Here is a 27887-nt window from a genome sequence, read left to right on the forward strand (position 1 = left end):
CCACTGCTCTAACCACTAGGCTATTCTTCCTCCTAAAGATGTCCAAAGCAAGAAACCTGTGAGGGAGTCTGTTGAACCATTAGATGGCCGAGGGGTTAAAGGGGCTCTTAGGGAACATAAGGCCATTACAGAAAGACTAAATGAATTCTTTGCTTATGTGTTTACTAATGAGGATGTTGGGGAGATACCAGTTCCAGAGATGGTTTTCATGGGTGATGAGTCAGACGAACTGAACAAAATCACTGTGAACCTGAAAGATGTAGTAGGCCAGATTGACAAACTAAAGAGTAGCAAATCACCAGGACCGGATGGTACTGAAGGAACTCAAAACTGAAATTTCTGATCTATTAGTTAAAATTTGTAACATATCATTAAAATCATCCATTGTACCTGAAGACTGGAGGGTGGCCAATGTAACCCCAATATTTAAAAAAGGCTCCAGGGGTGATCTGGGTAACTATAGACCAGTGAGCCTGAATTCAGTGCCGGGAAAAATAGTGTAAACTATTCTCAAGATCAAAATCATAGAGCATATAGAAAGACATGGTTTAATGGAACACAGTCAACATGGATTTACCCAAGGGAAGTCTTGCCTAACAAATCTGCTTCATTTTTTGAAGGGGTTAATAAACATGTGGATAAAGGTGAACCGGTAGATGTAGCGTATTTGGATTTTCAGAAGGCGTTTGACAAAGTCCCTTATGAGAGGCTTCTACGAAAACTAAAAAATGGGATAGGAGGCGATGTCCTTTCGTGGATTACAAACTGGTTAAAAGACAGGAAACAAACAATAGGATTAAATGGTCAATTTTCTCAGTGGAAAAGGGCAAACAGTGGAGTGCCTCAGGGATCTGTACTTGGACCGGTGCTTTTCAATATATATATATATAAATTATCTGGAAAGGAATACAACGAGTGAGGTTATCAAATTTGCGGATGATACAAAATTATTCAGAGTAGTTAAATCACAAACAGACTGTGATACATTACAGGAGGACCTTGCAAGACTGGAAGAGTGGGCATCCAAATGGCAGATGAAATTTAATGTGGACAAGTTCAAGGTGATGTACATAGGGAAAAATAACCCTTGCTGTAGTTACACCATGTTAGATTCCATATTAGGAGCTACCACCCAGGAAAAAGATCTAGGCATCATAGTGGATAATACTTTAAAACCATCGGCTCAGTGTGCTGCAGCAGTCAAAAAAGCAAACAGAATGTTAGGAATTATTAGGAAGGGAATGGTTAATAAAACGGAAAATGTCATACTGCCTCTATATCACTCCATGGTGAGACAGCACCTTGAATACTATGTACAATTCTGGTCGCCACATCTCAAAAAAGATATAGTTGCGATGGAGAAGGTACAGAGAAGGGAAACCAAAATGATAAAGGGGATGGAACAGCTCCCCTATGAGGAAAGACTGAAGAGGTTAGGGCTGTTCAGCTTGGAGAAGAGACGGCTGAGGGGGATATGATAGAGGTCTTTAAGATCATGAGAGGTCTTGAACCAGTAGATGTGAATCGGTTATTTACACTTTCAAATAATAGAAGAACTAGGGGGCATTCCATGAAGTTAGCAAGTAGCACATTTAAGACTAATGGGAGAAAATTGTTTTTCACTCAACGCACAATAAAGCTCTGGAATTTGTTACCAGAGGATGTGGTTAGTGCAGTTAGTGTAGCTGGGTTCAAAAAAGGTTTGGATAAGTTCTTAGAGGAGAAGTCCATTAACGGCTATTAATCAAGTTTACTTAGGGGTAGATTTTAAAAAAGAGCGCGATCGGATACTTTTATTCGCGCAGCAGGCGCAAACAAAAGTACGCTGGATTTTATAAGATACGCGCATAGCCGCGCGTATCTTATAAAATCCTGGATCGGCGCGCGCAAGGCTGCCGATTTTGGGCAGCCTGCACGCGCCAAGCCGTGCAGCCTGCCTCCGTTCCCCTCCCTTCCCCTACCTAACCCACCCCCCAGCCCTATCTAAACCCCCCCTTACCTTTGTCCCTCGATTTACGCCTGCTAGAAGCAGACGTAAATCTACACGCGCCAGCGGACTGCTGGCGTGCCGTCATCCGACCCAGGGGCTGGTCCGGAGGCCTCGACCACGCCCCCGGGCCGGCGCCACGCTCCCAGTCCCGCCCCCGAAACGCTGCGTCATTCGGCCCCGCTGCCGACACGCCCCCTTAAAAAAAACCCGGGATTTACGCGCATCCCGGGGCTCTGCGCGCACCGGCGGCCTATGCAAAATAGGCGCGCCGGCGCGCGAGGGCCCTGCTCGCGTAAATCCGGGCGGATTTACACGAGCAGGGCATTTAAAATCCGCCCGTTAGGGAATAGCCACTGCTATTAATTGCATCAGTAGCATGGGATCTTCTCAGTGTTTGGGTAATTGCCAGGTTCTTGTGGCCTGTTTGGCCTCTGTTGGAAACAGGATGCTGGGCTTGATGGACCCTTGGTCTGACCCAACATGGCAATTTCTTATGTTCTTATGCAAGTAGATGCCGGGCCACAGGATATGCCCTACAGTATGGTGCACCCCTATATTTTAAGTCCCTAGTGCAGGTATCCCAAGAAATGTTCTCAGCATGCTCTGCAGAGCTGTTCAGTATCAGTCTGTGGATTCCAGTAGCAGAATATGTTGAGGGCAGCTGCAAATGACAGTGAGAGACTGAGAATTTCCTGGAAGACTGGCAGAGGAAGAAATGCCCAGTAAACTTGCTGGCACCTGGGAGGAAAATGAGACCACATCTACCAAAAAAAAAAAACCACCCAGTCAAGCGATGGCCTGAAACTGTGTAGGGACTCCTCCTATAAATGAGACAGGAAAAGGGGACTCACATTGAGAGCTTTTCCTCTTGGAAGTAACTCGCTGAGTGGAGAGGGGGGAATCTCAAAATCTCAAGACGGCCAGGAATAAGCCATAAGTTTTAAACATGTTGTGCTTTCCTATGAGAATAGGAATAGAGGTCTAGGAAAAAACTCAAGTAGTCTTGCAGTTTGAACTGTCAATTTTAAACCCAAATGCTCTGCGCCTACAAAAACTGTCTATGCTCTTTGTGCATGTAGAGCAGGTTGTAGGAAAATCAGTCCAGCTGTGGACTAGTTATTCTAGGTGCTGACCCCAAAAGGGACTCATACTGTCAAAGAGAAGATTGGTAATTACTGACCCCGAGTGGTTTTACCTGTGGTCTGCCACAACACCTGACTGATCATAGAATAATAGAACCCTATGACCATTTAGGGCAGTCCCCGATAATTACATAGTCAATACAACCACCCTTAGAGTGGGGATTTTTCCCATGTCAACATCTGTTGTGCAGAGGATAATAAAACTAATTTTATAGTTCCATCTAAGGCAGAATATTCCAGTTTCCAATATCTAGGGAAGGAGAATGCAAGAGAGATTGAAAAAAAACCTCTCACCTTATTAGACAAAGAAAATATTTCCACCAAGGCATTTTAAGACATTCCAAATGAGAACAGCATGTGGCAGGGGTATTTTGCATAAGAGAAGTATAGTTAATGATAACCCTAATTAGTCCTTTTAATACTCTATTCTTTACTTAAAGAAAAGCAATTATAAAGCACTTCCCCTGGATATACAAACACTAATCTTTCTTTTCTGAAGGGTCTCCATCCCCTTCCTCTCTAAAATAACAAATAAAGAGGCAGAAAACAAGTGTTGACCTCTAAATATAACATTAGCATTTTAATAAGGCTACATGTGGGAAAAATATTTCCCACTTTTATCTGTGAGCTCAGGGAGAGGGGGAAGAATAAAGGGAATAAAGCAGCTAGGGATCTGGGATCCAATCTAGTCAGCCTTAACTACAGGATATTAAAAGAAAGGTAGGCCATAAATCTCAGAAACAGGGAAAAGCCAGAGGCAAAACAATGAATTTAGCAGGACTCTACAAGTCAATAATAGGCCTACCCAGAACAAAACATTTGGCAATTATACCTCCATCGAGTGAACAAAACAGCAATTGCACAATACTCGCTACGGCTTTCTAAGACCTATGTCTAGCAAAAGCTAGAGTGTGCGCAGAAGAATACAATTTTTTTTCCTATAGACTGACTGCAAGTTACGGCTGATTTTCTTTTTTCCCCATCCTGCCTCAACTGTATGCCAGCACCTCTGTGTTGAAGGCAAAGAATCAAACCAGAAAAATGACAACTTGTAGACTGGATGGGCCAATCAGTCCCCATCTGCCATCATTTACTAAAATTACTATGTTTAAGGCATGGACATGAGCTTAGCTCAGGCATGTCCATCCTTTGAACCTAGTCAGTCTCCATTTACCCTATGTAATGGTAACTTGGAAGCATAGCTTCATAAAAAACACAGAGGTTCATCCGGCCAGGCCTAATTTACTTTTTTTAAACCCCACCCCTCTTGTTTTGGCAGCAATATTCCTGACAAAAATCAGCTATGATTGCCAATGCCTTGCAATTTTTTATGGCTCCTGATAATACTCTCCAATATATTGGTCAAGGATGCTCTGAATCCTTTCTCCCACACATTCTTTTCCCCTCTTCTTGCAATCTTATTGTAGGTACCAACAATCTTCTTTTAACAATCCATGTAGTGTGCTAAAAGTAAAACATGTTTATTTGTCTATAACCCCTTATCCCTTCTTTATAGCAATACCAATGAAAGGTACAAAAAAAGGATTTGGTCTTTTTTTGCTCTTTTGATTGTTAGGGAGAGAGATACAAGGCATGGATAATAACGTGGAACAACCTAACTTATCGCCTCCGTAATGTATGGTGTGAGACCTGGATACCATTTCTATCCAATAAGGAATGCAGCTATGGAATTTGAGTGATAAGTCTGTACAGCTGGGAAATCTACAAGCTATGGGAATCAGAGCTTTGAACCTTATTAAATTGGCATTTGAAGAGTCATTATGCTCTGTTTAAATCCTGCTGTGACTGTAGACAATACCCTCTCATCACTGAGAAGAGAAAACTCCAGGAGCCAAAATAAAGAGCCCAACTATTAAAGAAAAGAGAAACAGTGAAGCAATATCTAGACTTCAAATTGCCCCATTATTATGGTCCAACGCAACAAGACCTTTTTAATCCAGGAAAAAAAAAAATCTACATTCATTAAGATGACAGTACTCTGTGCTAGACTTTGTTGGGTTAAAACCATTCTGGAACATGAGGAAAACTGACCCAAGAATAGAACAATCTAGCACCAGGAAGCAGACCCCTTCAGTCCTTGATAATGACAAGCAGGCTTGGCTTCCTGGGTAGCTTAGAACCAAATATGCAGACATATCTTGTCACTGTTCCTTATTCTAAAATAAACAGATATCTGTGGCTCTTGAGGACTGGTGTTGCCTACTTCTAACTTAATATTAACAAAAAATAAAAGCAGGAACAATGCCCGATCACCTTCAAAAAGAGACTCAAAACTTGGCTGTTCGAGCAAGCTTTTAATCTATGCCAATAATTTCCCACTATTCACGCCTGTTCCATCTTACAATTGCTCTCTCAGATTATACCCTTGATGTCATTTCAGATAGCACTCCTACATTGCAGCTTATCAATCCAAAGTTTTATCCAGGTTGAACCATGTTTAGCCGTTGCTACACAAAAGTATCATATTATTTATTGTTTATGGTGATACCACATTCCCAGTTCAGTTGATCCAAGTTATTCTTCCTTGTTCAATGTAATCGCATTCTTACATGCTTGTTAATGTTACAATGTAAACCGAACTGATTTGTAACTTTGCTACATGAACGTCGGTATATAAAAATGCTAAATAAATAAATATTAGACTGTCATGTCTTGGTCATCTTCCTAACCCTTGTTTTTCAAAACTGCTTTACCATTCTGCCATTATGGATCAAACTTACACTGGAAATGACACTTTGGATTGTTTTTCTGCTTTTCACATGCTCAGTGTAATATGTCACAGTGAATTTTCTTGGGTGGAGAGTAGAGTTAGGTTTTGAAGTGCAAATTTATGTTCAAAATGAAAGGATTTTAAAACATGAGAGGTTATAAATTCCTTTGTAACCTCTGGGTAGGTGAACCCTGGTAAACGTCCCAAAGGGCACTCGGAAATAAAATAGACCCTATTCACTAACAATTCTCCACGGATAGCTTTTACTCCTGAATGGTCTAGAACTTCCTGGTCGGGTGAAGCATAGCTTCAAGGCCCTTTTGCATGCATCACAATTTAACAGCCCTTTACTCCCTTTTGTAAACAGCAAGGATAATCTCCAGAGTCTTTAGCAACAATAATCATACTGAGAAGCAATGTGGTTTCCAGCTTCTTTACTGATAGTTGACTAAATGAATCAAAGTGTTGCTTACAGCTCTTTGATGTTAAATTTAAATTGATGTACAATATTGAAAGAATGAAACCTTACTCTTCAGTAAAAATCTTAAATTGTTAAGGAATTGGCTTGATCAAATTATCTCCTCCTTTTAAAATACTCAAATCTAAAAAAAACAAACAACCATAGTCCTTCCGGCTCCCAATTTATCTTAATCTTCTCCCCAATGTAGAATAGCTAGAATTTAGTACTTGAATACAATAAGTCCCAATTGTCATACCTCATCTGAAATCTTCTTTGTTCTCATAGATCTTCTTCTGGTAGCACCAAGTGGGCACTCACCTCTCAAGTGTAGCATGCTCCTCCAGGTACTTATCCAAACTTTTTTTTATAAACCCAGCTTCGTTTATGCCTTAATCACATCCTCTGGCAATGAATTCCAGATCTTATTTGTGCGTTTAATGAAATAATTTTCTATGATTTGTTTTGAGCATGCTGTTTACTAACTTCATGGCATGTCCACTAGTTATTATATATTTTGAAAAATTATTTACTCTGAGTTGTTAAATCACAAGCAGATTATGAAAAATTGCAAGAGAACCTTGTGAGACTGAAAGACTAGACATTTAAATGGCAGATGTGATGTGGACAAGTGCAAAGTGATGTGGACAAGTGCAAAGTGATGTACATGGGGAAAAGTAACTCACACTGTAGAAACAACATGTTAATTTATTCATTTATTTATTTTAAAGATTTTATATACCGACAACCGTTTGCACATTGTATCGGTTTACAAATAACTTAGAACAATGATAGCTTGAGTATCAAATAGGCAAGGCCTTTACAATGAAACAATAAACAAGGAAAATACAACAAGAACCTGAAAAATAGTTAAATATATTCAACTGGGAGCAGCATAATTGGGAGAGGGGGATAAACAATTGAAAAAGAGAAAGGCTATGTGCAAGGTTCGAAAATATATTCATTAATTGCTGAGTTTTTAGGGGGAAAAAGGGGGAAATTAACATGTTAAGTTCCATATTAGGAGTTACCACCCAGGAAAATGATCTGAATGTCATAGTGGACAATACTTTGAAATCCTCAGTTCAATGTGTGGCAGTGGTCAAAAAAGCAAGTGGAATCTTAAGACTTATTAGGAAAGGAATGGAGAATAAGACAGCGAATGTCATAATGCTTCCGTATCTCTCCATAGTGAGGCCACACTTGGAGTATCGTGTGCAGTTCTGATTGCGGCTGCATCTCAAAAAAGATATTGTTGCATTGGAAAAGGTACAGAGAAGGGTGACCAAAATGAAAACGGGGATGGAACAGTTTTCCTATGAGGAAAGGTTAGAGCTGTTCATCTTGGAGAAGAGGCAGCTGAAAGGGGGGGGGGGGGGGGGGGAGAATATGATAGAGGTCTATAAAATCATGAATTCAATAGAACAGGTAAATGTAAATAGACAGTCAATTGGACGCAGCCAGTGGTTGTCAATGTTTTCATTTTGAACCAGCGATTGCATATTCACTCAAGATTATACACACTTTGAACCAGGAATGTATAAAGCCTGACACATGCAATCATTCCATACCTCAACAAGGACATTCAATGCACAGAAGCAAGTGAAGAAATGCCCTGTGAATATTGCAAATAAACATTCACAATGTCAAACATGAGAAGTAAAGGAAACAGAATTCCCAGTGTATACTGCTATTATATAGCCTTCTACAGGGAAATAATGTAATTTTTACAGAATGACAATAACTTTAGACATATCACAAGCTGTAAATTTTGAAGCTTGTTTAATGACTTCCATGAAGAATGATTGGGGGGAGGAAGGAGATCCAAGTAGAACTAGAGGAACTGAGGAAACTGTATCTTATGATATATAGAACAGGATTCGCAAGATTTTTGCTAATCCTTCTAAAAAATGGGGAAAAATACCAAAATTCATGGTCTAAAAATCTGCCCATAATCTGAATAGAAGTAGTTGGGCAGGGCTTTATTAATCATGACCTGGAACAAGTGAACTGCAGGTAACAGACTCCAATACCATCAGCGACTTACAAAATTCTGTGAGATTTTCGTGGATCCATTTTTTTATTTCTATTTTTTTCTGTAATCAATCATTAAGACAACCTCACCCAACTAGGAATATGCAGATTATGATCTTAGTTATAGACTGTAATCAGAAACTACAGAAGGTGCTGACTGAGGGAAGAAAAAAATGTGTTAGAAATATCTCATAATACCCCATGCTAGAATGCACTAGGGAGACTGCAAGAAGGACAGAGTTAACTAGAGATGTGAATCGGAATCTGTTCCGGTTCCGATTCACATGTGGGTTTTTTTTCATCGGGCCCGATCGCGGTTTTGTTTATCGGCTGCACCCGAGCCGATAAACAAAAAACCCACCCCGACCCTTTAAAACTAATACCTTAGCTTCCCCCACCCTCCCGACCCCCCCCCCCCCAAAAAAACTTTTTACAGGTACCTAGTGGTCCAGTGGGGGTCCCTGGAGCGATCTCCTGCTCCCGGGCCGTCGGCTGCCACTAATCAAAAGGGCGCTGATGGCCCTTTGCCCTTACCATGTGACAGGGTATCCGTGCCATTGGCCGGACCATGTCACATGGTAGAAGCACTGGATGGCCCGCGCCATCTTGTGCTCCTACCATGTGACAGGGGCTGACCAATGGCACCGGTAGCCCCTGTGACACAGTAAGGGCAAAGGCTATCGGCGCCATTTTGATTACTGGCAGCCGATGGCCCGAGTGCAGGAGATCGCTCCCGGACCCCCGCTGGACCACCAGGGGCTGTTGGCAAGTTTTGGGGGACCCTCCTGACCTCCACAAGACTTGCCAAAAGTCCAGCAGGGGTCCGGGAGCGACCTCCTGCACTTGGACCGTCGGCTGCCAGTATTCAAAATGGCGCCAATAGCCTTTGCCCTTACTATATCACAGGGGCTACCGGTGCCATTGGTCAGCCCCTGTCACATGGTAGGAGCACAAGATGGCGCAGGCCATCCAGTGCTCCTACCATGTGACAGGGTCCAGCCAATGGCACGGATACCCTGTCACATGGTAAGGGCAAAGAGCCATCGCGCCATTTTGATTAGTGGCAGCCGACGGCCCGGGAGCAGGAGATCACTCCAGGGACCCCCACTGGACCACCAGGTACCTGTAAAAAGTTTTTTGGGGGGGGTCGGGAGGGTGGGGGAAGCTAAGGTATTAGTTTTAAAGGGTCAGGTGGGTTTAGGGGTTATTTTTGTGTGCCTTTTTCCCGCCCTCCCCCAAAACGATAAGAGAACCCCCACGATCAATATCGTGGGGTTTTCCTATCGTTTTGGGGGAGCCCCCGATTTGTGAAGATTTTGAAAATATCATCCGATATTTTCAGTCGTCCGAAGCCCAATTCACATCCCTAGAGTTAACCCAGTGACAGAGAAGGGAAGGGAAATGAAGTTTAGCCCACCTTTTCCAAGAAAAGCTCAAGGCAGTTTAAGAGGCATTGAACTCTTCTGGATCAGCTGCCAAAGTAATCTCTTATAGTCACCACCCTACCAGTTAGGCACCCCGTTATATCACAAGGAATCAGTATGAAGCTTAGGGGCTCATCTTGACCAGAACCTCAGATGGAAATACACATCTTCAAGGTGGCAAGAACCTTATTCATGCATCTGCACCAGATCCGCCAACTACACTATCATCTTGCTAAACACAATCTGGCTATAGCGATCCGTGCATTAATTACCAGCAGACCAGACTACCACAACTCCTTATTTAATGCCATCTCACGATACAATGTGAAGCGCCTCTAGCTTTTATAGCTGTGAGAATTCTGGTAAGCATGCCAAGCAGAGAAACATATAAAACCTATACTACATCAACTACACTGGCTCCTGGATGAAAGCAGAACAACATTCAAAACTCTCTGCTTCGTCTTCAAGTGCGTGAAAAAAAACACAACACACACCCAGAATACCTCTCACAACTTCTCTCTTACACCACCTGGCACTAAAGAGCTCTGATCCTCCCAACTGGCCCTTCTCTCTACCTTACTTCTGACCTCTGCCAGACTACCCTGCATCAGACCTCAGGTCTTTAGCTGTTAGGTGCCAAAAATCTGTAACATGCTACTAACACTATTGTCTTTTTTTTTCTTTTTTTTTTTAATTTTAGAAATTTTCAATAAGTCAAACATTTACATGTCTTAGTGATACGGACAAAATTATTCCTAACACAAATTATTACTACTTCCATATTTCTTTAAACACAAAAATTGAATTAAAGAATATTATTTCCAGGAAATTTAGTAAAGGAACTATAATAATACTATCTGCCCTCTGCACATACACTAGTGGAGGTAGATCCATTGTAACTTAGAGCAATATTTCAAAACAATGGTACTAAATATCTGAGAGTAAGGCAGTTTAACACTTTAAATCGCTGAGTCTTTCCTATCCTGGATCTAAAGTCCATTGGTGTGTCTGAATGAAATTACCCAGCTGTTCTGGGTCATAGAAGACATATCTATTCCCGGCCAGTCTCATCACACATTTGCATGGGAATCTCAGTACAATCTGGGCTCCATGCATTCTAACTTGTGGAAGCATTGTCAAGAATTTTTTTCTTTTCCTCTGGGTTTCTTTGGAAACGTCTGGATATATCCATATTTTTTTTATTTAAATATAGAGCTGACCGATTTTGTAGAAAGTTCTTCATTATATTATCTCTGTCCCGAGGCACAGAAAATCTGACCAATAAAGTACCTCTTCCTTCTATTTGTTGTTGCTGAGTGGTTTCTAGAAATTCTGTAATATTTAATATATTTTCTCCCATTTCAACCTGATTTCCAGAAACTTCCTTTAGGCCAGTCACAAAATAAGCTTTATTTATACTCGGTTGTTCCTCAAACGGGATCTTCAGTACATCTTTCAGGTAATTTTTAAATTGTTCCTTTGGGGAAATCAGTTTGCACTTTGGAAAATTTAATATCCTGATGTTAACATTCCTCAACTCATTCTCTATTATCTCTATTCTTCTATTTGTGACTGCTTCGCCTTTAATAATTGTATTTTGAATTATCTCAATTTTATTTACTTTCTCTTCCATCTGAGTTGTTTTTTTCGCTTGTCCGGCCATAGCCGTTTTTAGATTATCAGAGGAATCTTGAGTTATTTTTAAGCTTTCTGAGATAGTCATTAGTGAGTTCTGGAGCGTTGAAATGGCAAACCAGAGTGATTCCAATGTTATACTTTTTGGTTTTTCTAACGGCCTTAATACCGGAAGAGGGACAGTTTGTATTACAATTTTTACATCCTCTGTACCTCTAGTCAATTCTGCGGAGGTTTCCAGGACCATTTCTTCTCCTCCTATAGCTCCTAGGCTTTCGGAGGGTACCCCTCCCCCCACTGGGGTGGAAGCTGTTAATCCACCCTCCATGGCCGATATCAAGATCTCCCCTGGTAAGCACACCTCGGGTGTACTCACCCCAATCAACGTCTTCCGTTGCTGGGGAGGTTCTGTGCTTGCAGCCTGTGTCCATGTAGGAAGGGGGGGGGGGGGGGAGGGGGTCAGCGGAGCTCCAGGGTTCAATGTTGTTTCGCCCGCTTGCGATGGCGTCTGCTCACCGGACGTTGCTAGCGTGGGTCTCTCTGGATTTCCTGCCGGGGAGTAAAACTCCGAAATTGAAGTTTGAAGCATAGGCGGATTAGGAGCACCCGAGGAAGTCTCCCTAATCTTGCCTTTTCTCTTCGTGTGCGGCATAATGTCCAATTCCCGAGGGAAAGAGGTAAAATTTCATAAACTCAATTTCAGGAGCTCCAACTCTGTGTCCTCTCAGGTCAACGCCATCTTGGATCTCCCTCTAACACTACTGTCTTGAGCCAGCTACCTCACCTTCAGGAAAAAATGCCAAAAGCATGGATTTTCAGCCAGGCTTTCCAGGATAAATCATTTGTCCACTGTCTGAATTATGTAACTTAAATAAGTTTCACAAGTTACCAACTGATGGAATTGCATTATTAGGCCAACTGTGAATATGCCAACTTTGAATCTGACAGTAAATGTGTAGCTAACCCAAATAATAGTGTGTTAGCTACACAGCTAAGTTAATTCTGTTGTAATTTGCTTCGAGGCCATTCGTGGTACGAAGCGGAATATCAAAAAAGTCAATAAAATTTTTTTTTTTTATCCTTTATTTATCATTTTCAATATATACAAACAATGTTTGCAATAGGAAATACATGATCTGATTGCGGTACATAAATTTAATTTAGTACAGTAATTCCTTGCCCTAAAGAGCTTTCAACATACCTGGGAATCTGAGGTAACAGAAGATAAAGTCCCAAGGTATGGCAGTGGGAGAAAAGTGGGATTTGAATCCTGCCCATTAATCTAATCACTAAGCCACCACTTCTACAAGGAAGCATAGAACTGGGCAAACACAAAAAAAAACCCCAAAAAAATAAAAAGGCTTGAAGAGGGATAGCTGGCCCAGGAGGAGCAAGAGGGCTGAGAAACCAAGTAGTGAGCAGGACTAGGGAAGAGAGAAGCTGCTAGCGAGAAGCAGAGGCCTTAATTAAACCAGATAATGGAAATGTATTAGATTGTAATCCGCTTTGAAAGTGTAGGGAATTGCAGACTTTCAAACGAGTGGAGGATAATATGGGTAGCCAGGACTGACGCTTCTGCCCACGCCCGTCCCTTTACAACCAATAAATACACTTAACACAGATTGGGATCAACAGGCCGCAGCTTTTATTAACATCCCGGTGCCCGAGCCAGTTCACCGCAACAACCAATTACCCCCCCCCCCCCTGCCCATCCGCCACGAGCCAGCAAGACGGGGAATCTGAGGCTATCCCAGCCTGTATGCAGTCACATCATGTACACTAGGGATGTGAATCGTTTTAGGACGATTAAAATTATCGTCCGATAATTTTAATATCGTCTTAAACCGTTATGGAACACAATACAATACAGATTCTAACGATTTATCGTTATAAATCGTTAGAATCGTGAGCCGGCACACTAAAACCCCCTAAAACCCACCCCCGACCCTTTAAATTAAATCCCCCACCCTCCCGAACCCCCCCCAAATAACTTAAATAACCTGCGGGTCCAGCGGCGGTCCGGAACGGCAGCGGTCCGGAACGGGCTCCTGCTCTGAATCTTGTCGTCTTCAGCCGGCGCCATTTTCCAAAATGGCGCCGAAAAATGGCGGCGGCCATAGACGAAAAAGATTGGACGGCAGGAGGTCCTTCCGGACCCCCGCTGGACTTTTGGCAAGTCTCGTGGGGGTCAGGAGGCCCCCCACAAGCTGGCCAAAAGTTCCTGGAGGTCCAGCGGGGGTCAGGGAGCGATTTCCCGCCGCGAATCGTTTTCGTACGGAAAATGGCGCCGGCAGGAGATCGACTGCAGGAGGTCGTTCAGCGAGGGTTCCGGCGCCTCGCTGAACGACCTCCTGCAGTCGATCTCCTGCCGGCGCCATTTTCCGTACGAAAACGATTCGCGGCAGGAAATTGCTCCCTGACCCCCGCTGGACCTCCAGGAACTTTTGGCCAGCTTGTGGGGGGCCTCCTGACCCCCACGAGACTTGCCAAAAGTCCAGCGGGGGTCCGGAAGGACCTCCTGCCGTCCAATCTTTTTCGTCTATGGCCGCCGCCATTTTTCGGCGCCATTTTGGAAAATGGCGCCGGCTGAAGACGACAAGATTCAGAGCAGGAGCCCGTTCCGGACCGCTGCCGTTCCGGACCGCCGCTGGACCCGCAGGTTATTTAAGTTATTTGGGGGGGGGTTCGGGAGGGTGGGGGATTTAATTTAAAGGGTCGGGGTGGGTTTTAGGGGGTTTTAATGTGCCGGTTTTTCGATTTTTTCGATTTTTCACGATTTTTCACGATATTTTACCCCCCCCAAACGGCAACAATACGATTCCCTCCCCCTCCCAGCCGAAATCGATCGTTAAGACGATCGAGGACACGATTCACATCCCTAATGTACACTCCCCCTACGACTCCCGCCACCGCCCAAGCAGGGAGTCACACCAACAACAACTGCACCCAGTTGTTCAGTTTGTAACCACTGACCTGACACCTGTCAAGTCAGACACTTTAAACTACTGCATAACCCCCAATCGGTTCGGGCTACCCACCCCACCCCCAGCTGCGACAACACCAAACCCCCGAACAGTAGCAACCACCAAATTTTGTAGGGACGGGCGGACGGGTATCAGCGACCAGATGCCACAGCAGGTAACCAGCGAATGCCTCCCAGACCCTGGGACCTTCCCACAACTCCTCCCCTTCCCAGCTGAAGGGGAACCAATGGGATCCCCAGAAACAAGAGGTTTGAAAATAAACCTCCAACTCCCCCTCCCCTGCCTTATCTTGCAGCACGAGCCCGGATACAAGCTGCTACAGCAACGCCCCCTCCAACTCTTAACGCCTGGCACCATATTACCGTGGCCAGGCAGGTACAAGACCCACATGACCTAACAGTAAGCTAGTGGTTAGAGCAGCTCTAGGCCATGAACTAGGGAAACCAGTGTTCAAATCTCAGCCGTCTCATGAGTCTGTAAGAGTTGACAAACACAGGAACAGTTCTTCTATCATGGGCCAGAAAGAGAATCTGGGAGTTGTAAATACAGGTAGAGCTCCCACCCTCTTTGTGAAGACACGTAGACTTTTACTGATGCTGTTTGCATTCACAGAAACAGATTCATCAGCCTAGTTCATTTGAGTGAAGTTGTTTGGATGTTGTGGAATAGATGTGCATTAAATAAATAAAGGCAATCCATAGTTGTGATCATGTTTTTTTCGTTGAGCACCAAATGTACTAAGGAGTTTCTTTCCATTTTGCGTCTATAGGGATAACGGTAGTATATGTAGCCTTGATTTAGAGGCCAGCTTAAATCTGTGCGCTCTGCTCATGGCTTGAAAATTCATCAGCACATTTTAGGTAAAAAAAAAAACAAAAAACTTTTAACATTCCTTTTCATATTTCAAGCTATATGGAGACTCGAGCCCTTATAACACACCATTCCCCATCCAATCAGGACCAGCTTGAGATAAAATGTCAAAGATCAGCTTCCCACGAACTTAAGCATGACCCCCAGTGCACATGGTGGCTATTTCTGGAAGCCCGTCTGTATTGGCAAACCCACCCCCCCACTATCCCAAACTCTAAAAGATAACGTAGCGGTTTGTACAGAGCAGTGGAGCTTCAACCTCTCTGCAGTTCCAAGTCAGCCCTGCGACTTTACCTGCGACACTGTGCTGCATGTCCTGAACAGAGACGAGTGACAGCAACTTGCGAGAGAGATAAGCAAGTGCCACCTATCAGTGTGTTTGAAGCAACAACGCATGATATCAACCACTGACTATGATGCACCTCGACTGCCTGCAACTTGAATCTGAGCATCACATCGTGACAGACACAGTTCTGTGCTTAGCAAGGTGCCCAGAAACCCAACTGCCGTCACTCATCTAGAAATAAATTTTTTGTCAGAAACACAGCTTCTGCTGCTCTCATGCTCATTTCCTACTTTATATTCCAATTTTCCATGCTCCCTAGTGTTAAGTACTTCCTCCGATGAACAAGTGAAAACTCATTTTCGGTTTTCTGCTAACTTAAACCAACTAATCATCATTAGCACTTCAAAACCTGGCCCTGCGCTGGCTTGCCCCAGCAGGTACTTTGTCAGCGGTGCAAAGCTTAGTCAAAATCTTTTTCCTTTCATAAAGCAAAACAAGTGCAGAAATAGCTCATGGTTCTGGCAAACACAGATTTAATCTCCGGGAAAAAGTGAGGGAAAGAAACATGTTAAACAATATATGATGAAACCAGAGTAAACATCTGTGAACCTGTTAACGATAGGTTTGCAAATACATCCATGAAAATCCCCAAATATCTGTAGCTCACAGATTTGTTATACCACCTAAGTTCTCCTTACTGACACATCCTGCTGAGAATGGAAGGGGAGGTGAGGAGTTAAAGAGTGTCATATTGCAGCACGGTGTAGAAGCAAGACGCAAAATTTCCCCCGAAAGAAAACCAGGTTAAGATTAACCAGGTCTGCTTATCTAACAAACATATTCCTAGATTCCTTGAGGTCATGTAAAAGAATCTAAATAAATAAAAAAATAAATAAATAAATAGATTCCTTGAGGTCATGTAAACAGTGACTGGAACCCATTTTGGATTAGGTGAGAGACTATTTTTCTGTCCCTTAAGGTTGTTTAAAGAGTTCAAAGACTAGGGGACACACAAAGTTACTAGGTGATACACCGTTCACTGTTTTATCCTATTTTATTTTTTCATCTTATTTATTCTAGTTTCTACACTCTATTAATTTTGTGAACATGTACGCCTTGAACCTTATGAAATGTGTGGGTTAGAAATTTTAATAAAAAATAATAATGTTTTTACTCAACACGTAATTAAGCTCTGGAATTCATTGCCAGAGGATGTGATGAAAGTGTAGCTGTGTTTAAAAAAGGTTTGAATCAGTTCCTGGAAGAAAAGGCCATAAACCATTAAGGTGAAATTGCAGAAATCAACTGCTTAACCCTGAGATAAGCAACATGGAATCTACCGACCTTTTGGGATCCTGCTAGGTACTTGTGACCTAGATGGACCTTTCATCTGACCCTGTTTAACTCCCCTTACCCTAGGTGCTTCTGACAGAGCTTCCTGCACAATGCTGCATCCTAGGGTCTGGCTGAAACCATTGGCACTTCCTGTAGCCCTTCCATATATATAGACCATGCAGCCAGCATTTCCTGTGGGCGCTGACCGATGATGTCATCTCAACTCTGGTATATAAGGAAACTCAGTTCCACCAGCTAATGCCTCAGCAACAGGACCCCTGCTGTGCCTGCAGTATCTGTTGCTATTGTCCTGTTCCAGTCTTGCCTTGTACCAGTCCTGCTCCTTGCCTGTCTGTGCCTTATCTGTTCCAGCTCTAGTCTTGCCTTTCAGACTGTCTTCTGGTTACCTGATCCTGGCCTGTTCTGATTTTGCCTGATGTCTGCCTGCCCTGCCCTCTGCCCGAATACCGATGTGCCTGTTCTCTGCCTGACCATGGGGAGAGAGGGCAGAAGCTTTCACTGCCAAGCACTCCCGAGTCCCTCATCCTTTTTTTTTTTTTTTTTTTTTTTTTTTTAAAGTCTACACCTGGTTAGGCTTCCAGACAAAGTGCTCAACTAAGGAAGGGACCAACAGGTGTCTCTTCAGGAGCTCAAGATCTGCATTCAATTCTTCTTCTATCTTCTTTCTTGGTGGGGTTTTTTTGTTTTGTTTTGTTTTGTCTATGAGCAATCTCCACAAGGGAGATGCATGTCCACCATCTGCTGGAGACAGAATATGGCAGGCTGATGTCGGGGCAGGGCTATAAGTCAGTGACATAAAAAAGTCAGTTTTACTCCATTTACTGGTAGGAGTGCATAACCCACTAGTGTGGATTAGCCAACCTGAGTGCAGAGGAAGACAGCATTAAATGCCTTCGGCCAATGGCTCAGGGTAGAGTCTCTTTGACAAAGCAGGGAGATATCAGATCTCAAGAAACAGACATCTCTGTCCTTGTCATCAAGTCAGCATTGGGGAGCAGCCTTGCAGACCTTCTGGCTACTGCCCAGAAACTCCACCAGCCAAACTATTAGACCCATTGCCTGGCACACATTTCCTCCCACTATTATTTCTGCATTTCACAGCTTCAACATCAAGTCACCCATGTGCCAAGAAACAATTTTTATTTTTTAAATGAAAGGGTATTGCTATGCTATAGGGAAAGATATCAGAATTAGAAAAAAAAAAAAAAGAGAGAGCTGTGGCTGTTACTGTTCCTCCCCCTCACCTCCACCACACACATGCTTTGGCACAGAGCATCCAGCAGGGGAAAGCAACACCACCGAAAACATGAAACAGGAGTGCCCCACTGGAACAAGACGCTAACCAAATGTATATAGTTTCCATGTCAGCAGCAATAAGACATGGGTTTCCCATAGCTGGCAATGCCAAGCCACAGAGGTCATAAAACTACGCATACTGTGCAACCTACCCATACTCTACACCTGTACATTCCTGGTGAGCCTTACAGCACAGCTGGCAACCACTAATATTGGCAACTATTAACATTGAGTGGCCAAAAAAATGTTGCTTTGTTCCTCTGAAACCTTCACTTTGCTGAATTAAGGCTATTACACACCTGCTCCCTCAGTCGTCTCCCCCCTCCCCTCTCATCCCTTTTTCTCCACGTTCAAAAAAAAGTCCCTGCACTGTTTTTGAACATTAGATGGCTCTTATGGTCTTGAGTGAACAACTAAAACTTCACGAAAAAAAAAAATCACTGATAAGAGTTTATCACTTTTCACTTTTTTTTTTTTTAATATTGAGCTATAATGCTAGTTAAAAGGTGCCAAACATGCAGACCTGGTATGCAGGATGGCTAGATTCACAAATTGCTCCTCCAGCCCGCCTCAACCTTTGAATAAGAGGGGCTAGTGTTAGGGAAGAGTTTGCATCTATTAGGTCCCTGGAGACTCTCCAGCCACAGCCAGCACGGAGGATAGTATTATTTAGAGCTTCAGATTACAAACAGACAAATTAAATCGGTCTTGGTTTAGCCAAATTGCATGTACATATTTATAGTTTTTACTTCCTTAAGAAAAACAGGCCAGTACAGGACTACAGGTGGTTTATTCCGTATCACATGAGCTGAAGCTGTTAACAAAATAGATGTGGCCAGCTGTCTAGTATCAGTTTCACCATGATAAAGTATAGCCATTCAAAGCCCTAGTAGTTTGCTTCAAAGTTACTTTTTATGCAGTGTTGAGTGAGATTATAACAAGCTTTTTAGTACTGGACATATCTCCAGGAGGTCAACATTTTTACAAGGTAATAAAATGCATAACAGCAGAGTTGCTGGGGGGGAATTTCCATAAGCAGAGGCAATCTCATAGCCAGTAAGGGAAAAACAAAGTTTCTTTCCTAGCTCAACAAAAGGTAATTCACAGTAGTTTAACGCACATCAGCTAGTGAATTAGTCCCGTTTCTCTTCTCCCCGCCCCTCAAAATGAAAATCACATGTACCGTATGCAGTTTGCAAATATCGGTCCCCTTGCTCCTCGCTGACCGATTTTTGCAGCGGGTTCACTTGAAGTGACTCGGGGGATTACATTTCCAGGGGAGGGGGAGGCTGCAAGATTATCTTGCAAATAAGGGAGCTGCAGGGTGGAACAAAGAGCAGCATAAAATGCTACAGCGGCAGAAGTCAAACGTGACAAAAGTTAAACAGGACACGAAAGAAAAGGACCTCCACGGATAGATATGTGGGGCAGAATACAACGATTAAGAATGCTGGAGCCGAGGCGGAAGACATCCCATACTGAAGACGTGAATCGTACGGTCGGGCTTTACTTGCAACAGGCTCCCTTTGGTTGGTTGGTTGTTTTTTTGGGTTTGGTTTTTTTTTGTCACATCTGCATAGAACTACGTTTGGAACAATGTTTTGTATTTCAGCGAATACCCAGAAATGTCGGGGGTATGTGATGGAATAAAGGTTACAGTAGGTAAGTAAGGGCACCCGCACATCACAAGTCAGGCACCTTCAGTCGTGACGCCATTAACTACGCGCGTTCACGATGCCAAACCCTGTGCTACTGAATTACATTTTAGGGCAATAAAGCGCAGAATGAAAGCAGCAATCTAATAACGCTGAAAGCAGGAGAGAAAGACATCCAGGTTTTTTACTCGGTAGCAATAGTGGTAATTTAAGAGTCATAGCTGCCAGAGAAAGCTTTGGTTCACAATCTGCAGCGGTGAAGGCGGGAAAACGATTTAAGTGCAGAGCAGCTAATCACGCTTTCACCCTGCTGCAAAAAAACGGTTTCAGTTGCACAACGACATCCCCCCCCCCGACAAGTCAGGCATATTTTTCAATGACATTTGGAACAAAAAGCTGCCCCAGATAATTGTTAAGGCTCGGTTTTTACCTCAGCTTCAGACCTCCACTTTTACTTAACTACGAGTGTACATTAGGAGGGAAGAAAAAGACAGCAAGGCTGTATCTCCCCAAGCCTCTAATACCCAACACTGCCCCGAGTACTCACCAGGTGCGTCATTAGCACCAGTCTCAGCCTCGACCACCACTAAGTTTGTTTGTTTGTTTGTTTGTTTTGAGTCCTCTGCAGCTTGTGCTCCATTGGGTCCCTCCTGCCTGCCACCGGGGCAGCGCAAAACAAAACGAAAAGCTGCCACACACCCGCCGGTCCCGCGCAAACCTAAACGGAAAACTGCCACATCCGCCGGTCCCGCGCAAACCTAAACGGAAAGCTGGCACGTGCACGGGCCCTAGAGAGGCGACTGCTGCTACCTGTAGCCTGCAGTTCTTGGCAGAGAGTGAGTGCATATGTGAAAGAGTTGCTGTGCATTCCGAAGGAGGATGCTTCTGCCGCCTGCACACTCAGGAGAAGGGCAGAGAGTGTGAGTGTGCATCCGTGTATGAGAGATGCTGTGTGTGGGCCCTTGGAAGAGGATGCTGTTACCTGCACATTTAAGGAAGGGAGCGTTGGAGAGAGAGAGCAAGCGCAAGCATGTATGAGCTCATGAATGTTTGTGTTGAAGAATGTGTATATGTGAATGAGGAAAAAAAAATGCATTTCCACTCCACTAATCCCTGAGAGTCTCAGGGTGACCGAAAATACAAAATTCCCAAGTAAGGAGAGCAGGGGATTTTTTAAATCCTTATTTGTTTTAAATATTGTGTGTTATTTGCTGTGTCTAATGTTTTGAAATATTTTATTGGTGTTTGGGAATTTTTAAAAAATGTTATGTTTTTAATTATTGAATATTCTTTTCATCAGCTGTTAAATATTTTTATCACTGTGGTTTTACTATTATGATTTTATGTTTCTTGATTTCCTTTGATGTTTTATGAGGAATGATGTCTGTTTTTCCATTGTTAGGCTGTATACAGAGTATGGCTTGTTGCAATTACCAGTTCAGACTTTACAGTATCTTATTCTGACTTTGATGAGGGTCAGTCTGTGTTCTGTATGTGTAAGGGAGGAGAAGTATTCTGCTAGCATGTACTTTCTGTGTAGGGATCTGTAGCAGCTCAGCTTGTTCTGTTTTCATAATAGGAGGTGTGTTGGTGTTTTAGGGCCTAGTGTAAATATTTGCAGTGTTGCCTTTTCATAGATAGATTGTTACTATTTGTGTGCTGGAAGTTAGTACTGTTTTCGTATGAGAGGTTTACTATATTTTTCAGAGGATTCTTTGTCAATTTGTTTTCAGAATCAAAGACAGCACAGTTTTTAAATGTCTAAAATATTGTAACCCAAAGGCAGTTTATAAATGGCTGTGTGCTGTCTCGGGGTCCCTCGTCAGCTGTGAGAGTACCTTAAGAGATTTAGTGAAGGGTGTGGATTATTGATGCATTTATATTTCCAGAACAGTGGGGAAAATGAGCAATGCACCCATAATGTGTGCACATAATGCAATGCATTAATCTATGCAGATTATGCTCCCTCATTCTTATGGTGTTTCAAGTTGATTCATGAATACATCACTCATCCTTTATGGTCCTGTTGATCCATTGGAAGATTGCTCATTGCCATTGTCCTGGGGATACTACAATATAAGAAACAGAGAGAGGAGAGGGGTTCAGGGGCAGTAGTTGCAAATTTATGCAAATGAGGAGAGGATCATTCTCCCCCACCCACTGACACATAGTCCTCAACTACCAGTTCTGGTTTATGGAAGAGTTGGCAACACTTAGGTGGGGGAAGAAAGGACCTACAGGCCTGTTCCCCCACATCTTTGAAATACACAGCAATAGGGATGTGAATCGTTTTTTGATGATTTAAAACAATCGTCAGATATATTTTAAATCGTCAAAAATCGTTAGAGCCGCGATACAATAGCAATTCCCCCGATTTATCGTCAAAAAATCATAAATCGGGGGAGGGGGGAGGGCAGGAAAACTGGCACACCAAAACAACCCTAAAACCCACCCCGACCCTTTCAAACAAATCCCCCACCCTCCCGAACCCCCCCAAAATGTTTTAAATTACTATGTCGACATAGTGAGGGCAAAAGTAGCACCGGCGCCATTTTGAATATTGGCAATACGGCCTGCGTGCAGGAGGTCGCTCCCGGACACCTGCTGGACTTTTGGCAAGTCTTGTGGGGGTCAGGAGGCCCCCCCAAGCTGGCCAAAAGTCCCTGGGGGTCCAGCGGGGGTCCAGGAGTGATCTCCTGCACTCGTGACGTTGGGTGCAGGCGCCATTTTTAAAGATGGCGCCAGCCATCCAGTGCTCCTACCATGTGACAGGGGCCGGCCAATGGCACGGATACCCTGTCACATGGTAAGGGCAAAGGGCCATCGGCACCGTTTTTATTAGTGCAGCCGATGGCCTGAGAGCGGGAGATCACTCCCCGCGCCCCCACTGGACCACCAGGTAATTTTAAAACGGTTTTGGGGGGGTTTGGGAAGCAAAGGGGTCATTTTTAAAGGGTCGGGTGGGTTTTTTGTTTATCAGCTCAGGCGCAGCCGATAAACAAAAAACCAATCATGCCGGACTATAAAAATTGTAAGATTTGAATCGTAACTGGAACCGAACCAGTTCCGATTTCACATCTCTACCCCCTAGAGCCAAGGCTACAAGATGACACTAGGTCTGCAGGGAAGCCAAGTCAGTCCTGGTTTTAAACCACTATCTATGGACAGACTTCATTCCAGCTTTTCTTAGGAAATAAAATCCATACAACTGATAAACCAAAATCAGAGGTAATGTAGGCTGTCCCTGATGATCTTTAATCATCTGGGAAAGGAAATCCTAAATAAAAGCTTCAACTGTGTGCCAGCTGTCTGTCTGCACACTCTATTTATTTGTGCTGAATGAAGAGCAAGCTGATAGAGCTCAGTTTCTGTTGAGGTTTAGAGGCCAGCCAGAATCGCTTCTCGGCTTTTTGGCTAAGATCAAGTGTAGTATCAAGTGAAGCAGAACAGGATCCAACAGAATTATTGTTAACTTTGTGAATTAAATTTAAGCCTTGAGTTGCATGTACTGCAAACAAGCACTACCCATATGCACGGCTGGTTGATTTCAAGAAATATTTTTCATCTACAATGTAGAATGCTGAGCTACTGATTTAAATTCAGTGTTTGAAACTGTCAACTCTTTACTTTGTAAATAAACAAAACAAGCTTGTAGAAGAGAAGTAGATGTGCCTGTGTGTTCAAAGGAAGGAAGAGAGGGATTTTTCACAGTGTTCTTTCAGCCTGAATTTCTTGTATATGAATTCAGTAGACAACACTTTGAAAACATACAAAAAAAAACCCGGTTTTGAATCATTGAGCATAGCTGCAGCCTAACTAATCCTTGTCCTTTTTTGTTTGGTTTTTTTTTTATCATTTTATATCAATATTAAACAGGTTACTTTTGCATTGCAAGGGAAAAAGATCAAATTAAAAAGCTACGATAAAGTCCAATTATTTCAGTTAGGAAGAGTTGTACTTCCTGTCCTACTCGGCACTTCTAAGTCTGATGTAAACAAATCCGTTTGCCTATGCCATTGGTTGGCTTGTTTACTGCCACGTGGAAAGTCTGCAGTTTGATCCTCAAGTCAGGCCTTTCACTCCTGGGGTTGGCTTGGGCTGAGAATGTTATGGAGGCAGCGTTTGCAGCTCCTGGAGGGAGGAGAGATTTATGGCCGTTGTTGGGTTTTCATATCATTATTTGTTAAATTTTCACAGTAAAGTACAATAACAAACCATTCCAATGGCACAGAAAAACAGCAGAACCCATCCCATTATCCCCCCCCCCCCCACTCCTTTTTTTTTCTGTTACATTTTAACAAGAATATTTCCGTATGCATTTTAAGCATCGCAGAAAAACAAAATGGTCATTGTTTAAGGGTGACACTTGTTGGCCAGATTCGGGGGCCCATGGTTGCAGAGCTGCAGAAAGAGCCTTGGTGCAAGGCTCCCTACCCAGGAGTGTCAAACTGTAATGATCAGATCAGGTAAGTTAGGGATGGGGAAGGTGGAAAATATGGGAAAAAATCCTCGAATAACTGTAAATAGCCTCATGGCAGCAGATCCCAGCCCTGGTTTTGATTGACCTGAAAATACAAAGGATCAAGAGGAAACTTCTGGATCAAAAGCCTCAGCCTGTCTCCTTACAGGGAGGTCTTCTGGAATCTGGCTGTCTCCTATGGATCCAGTGGGAAAAACCCATCCCAGGGTGGGGTTTAGAGCTTCTTTGGTTAAGATAGTGAGGCTTAGAATCCTATTACCTGAGAGAAGTAGACTCTAGGAATAATTTATTTGGAAGGAAAACAAAAATGACTACTAGGGGTTCCACACTGAAACTTCTGTGATGCAAAGACTGGTTTGGAGGTCGCAGTGGATGGGATCTGAAGCACAGAATGGTGGTCTTTCATGACTTCTCCTGCTTCCATGACCATCTCTCCACAGAGAGTTTCAGCACTGCAGGTCATATCTGTGAGCCTTTCCTGCATAGCCTTATGATGCCATGAGAACATGAAGACAGAAGCTGTCGATGCAGTTTTAAAAGAATCTTACAGCATTCGGACTAGATGCTTTTCACACTCCTTACCAGTTTTCATCATGAGAATTCTGCCTGTTTCCCTTTGGAAAGAAACTCAGTGAAGTCCTGGGCCTCTGCAAGTATCGCATCATGTAGATTTGGTAAGTTATACAGCTCTGGCATATATATTTCTGATACTGTTTCTTCCCAAATAGCTCTATAGTCAGAATCATGTTCAAGGCATGAATTCTAGACTTCTTGGCTCCTTTTCAGGGAGGATTTGACTACCATAGTCTGATGTAGTAACTGAGGCTCATTAAATCACTCAGCTGGCTAGACACAATACCATGTGTCTGCCTTCCTACTGCATTCATCCTGGAAAAAAGGGTGGATGGACGTTATCAGTACCACCAATTCTTTACAGGTGTCCAGGTTTTTGAGAAGACCAAGAACAACTGCCCAGGTTCACCATATATGGCACTCTGGAGTTGACTATCAAAAGCTCTAGTACAGCATTTTATTCTTATTAAATAATTGTATTCCACCTAATGCAGAGTTACTTCAAAGGATGAAAAGACTGGAGGATTCAGCTCACCTCCAGACATGGCTATTTTGAAGAATATACAAACTCCTGCTCTTCCTGGTTCTCGGGCAGTTGAAGAGACAGTTCAAAGCTTTGAAGCCTCCGTTCAAGAGTCAGCATGAACTCCCTCTGGCTCCACGTTTAAATGTTCAGAGCCCTTGTTTCTGTTCAGACTGGAGGACGAACAGTTTCTTGACTCCTGGGTCTGTCTTCTGACAGAGAAAGAAGAAAAAAATAAGGCACAGCTCTGTGGTCCTCACAGAGCAAGACTGTAGATCACCAGTAAGAAAGACGTAGAACCCATCCTTCCAAGTGCAAACCAGTATGGGTGACATCTTTGCACCGGTGCTATATCCTGAGCCATTGTGGTCTTGTCCCAGACGCTTATAGCAAACCTTCCTATTGTCAGTGATGGGCACCTTCTGTTTGTACTTGGGCCATAACTCAAAGTCGGTGGCTTGCTGCTCAGAATTGGTGAGGAAAATCAACAAAGTGAAATCAAACTAATTTTCATCAGAAAACAGATGGTCCAAAATAACAGATTGAGCTGGACAACCAGCTAGCAAGAATCATGTTAAGATGAAAGTATGGACCAGCTCAGTGGGGCTATCAAAGAAAAAGAAACTTGTTTGGTGCCAAATATCTTATTAGGGAAAGATTAAGGAATATATTTTTTTTTTGTATCCAAAGTCAGAAGAAAAACAAAAAGAGGAAAAGACCTCTTCAGCAATTCTGCAGGACTGCAAAGGTAAAATTGCATTTCAGGGGTCAATCAGACAAAAATAGAACCAAGGGGCGTTGTGAGATCACTGCAGAGCATAGAAACTAACATGTTGTTTTGCCCTTTCCAGGAAACTCTGGAAGAATCTGTTTGGCACCGAGCTCGATCATGTGACCCATGCATGAGACTCAGCATAATACTAGTCTTCAAGGAAACTTTGGGGCATTTGTTTCATAGCATGTTATAAGTTCACACAATTGCATTTGGAAAGTGAAAAGTTTGACATGGTGCCACATTAAGTGAGTTCTGAACCATATTAAATGAGAGGTGGAAAAGGATTATGGATGGCACGGTTTATTTTTGGAGCGGGAGGGGAAGGTGGAATTCCTTTTAGAACACCCATTGCAAACTGGATTCTGGTGGAAAGAACAATGTTTTTTCCTTCACTGACTTTTACCCATCTCTTGCTATAAACCATTCTCTTCCCTTTTGATTTTCTTTTTCTTGTTGTGGTATGAAAGGCGAGCTTAGTCTTCAGCTCTTCACCAGTTTGTACTTCAAACACTACCTTATCCATCATGTGATCTTTTAAGGGTTTCATTCTTGACTACTTTTGTGATTGCTGTTTTGGGCAGAGGGCACCAAGAAAAATAGCCTATTACTGCATGAAGTTCCTATTCCACCTCCTTCTTACATTCCAGCACAGGGCTTCCCAAACCTTTCCTGGACACCCCACAATTGGTCGGTCAGGTTTTCAGGATATCCACAATGAATATGCATGAGATAAATTAGCATATACTGAACCTCCACCATTTGCAAATTTCTCATGCTTAGTCATTGTGGATATCCTGAAAGCCAGACTGGCTGTAGGGTCCCCAGGACAGGTTTGGGAAGCCAATCACTCTGCTACTCCCTTCATGAAATCCAAGAGGTCTAACAGACTGATTTTTGACCATTTTAGTCTCACATTTCAGAAGACTTCACTACATTACAGGAGAGGCTCTCACAAACTGCACAGCATCCCAGGACCTATCCTGTTAACTCACATTCGCTAGACGCCTGCAGACAGGAAACTGGTCACAATGTAACCCAACGTGCAAATCTGCAAATATGTTGCCACTGTGTTCAAACGCAGCATTTTCCAAGCACTCTGCAAGGTGAGCTTCAGAACTTTCTTTGGAAACATATCTTACCATTCCATATTGTATAAGTTGTCACAATAACCGCACATAACACCTGCAAGGGTGAGGAGGGGCAAAGACAGTACCAAAAGTGTGTTATTTTGATCTATCACCGCCTCTTCAGCATCCTGGATGAACCTGCTGCTCAAGCCTGCCGCCAGCAGGGGGGGTTTAGTTCACTTGGGGATGAGGGAAAAGGAAAAAAAGTTTATTCTGGATCCAGATTTTTCCATATGTATTGAATGGAAGGTAACTCTGCCAAAAATGAAACCTACTTATACTGTATCTCGAGCTTCTAAGTAATTAATAAGTAAGAGAAGTATAGAATTGGAAAAGAAATCTGACTGCAGATGTTAAATAGCTGCTACCATTCTGATGAATCCAGACCTGATGCAACGGCATGTATTAAGTCCCAGAAGATATCTTGGCTATTTGTAGGAATGAAAAGCTTATTTTGCTATTAAGAAGTATATCTTTTAGTCCCACCGATATATTATGTCATGGGTTCCCTATTGGGTTATTTTGTTACAATTTATGTAGTAGAAAACT

General features: G+C 43.0%; 1 long non-coding RNA gene and 1 pseudogene across 1 annotated transcript in view; one reads left to right on the forward strand and one right to left on the reverse strand.

Moving 5' to 3' along the window:
• The window catches only part of LOC115076869, a 549867-nt gene that overhangs the window by 307031 nt on the left and 214949 nt on the right, over positions 1 to 27887 (reverse strand). The window lies entirely within an intron of this gene.
• Positions 23255 to 23419, forward strand: LOC115077134 (annotated as a pseudogene).

The sequence above is a fragment of the Rhinatrema bivittatum genome, chromosome 15, assembly GCF_901001135.1.
Source record: "Rhinatrema bivittatum chromosome 15, aRhiBiv1.1, whole genome shotgun sequence".
In the NCBI taxonomy this organism is placed as follows: Eukaryota; Metazoa; Chordata; class Amphibia; order Gymnophiona; family Rhinatrematidae; genus Rhinatrema; species Rhinatrema bivittatum.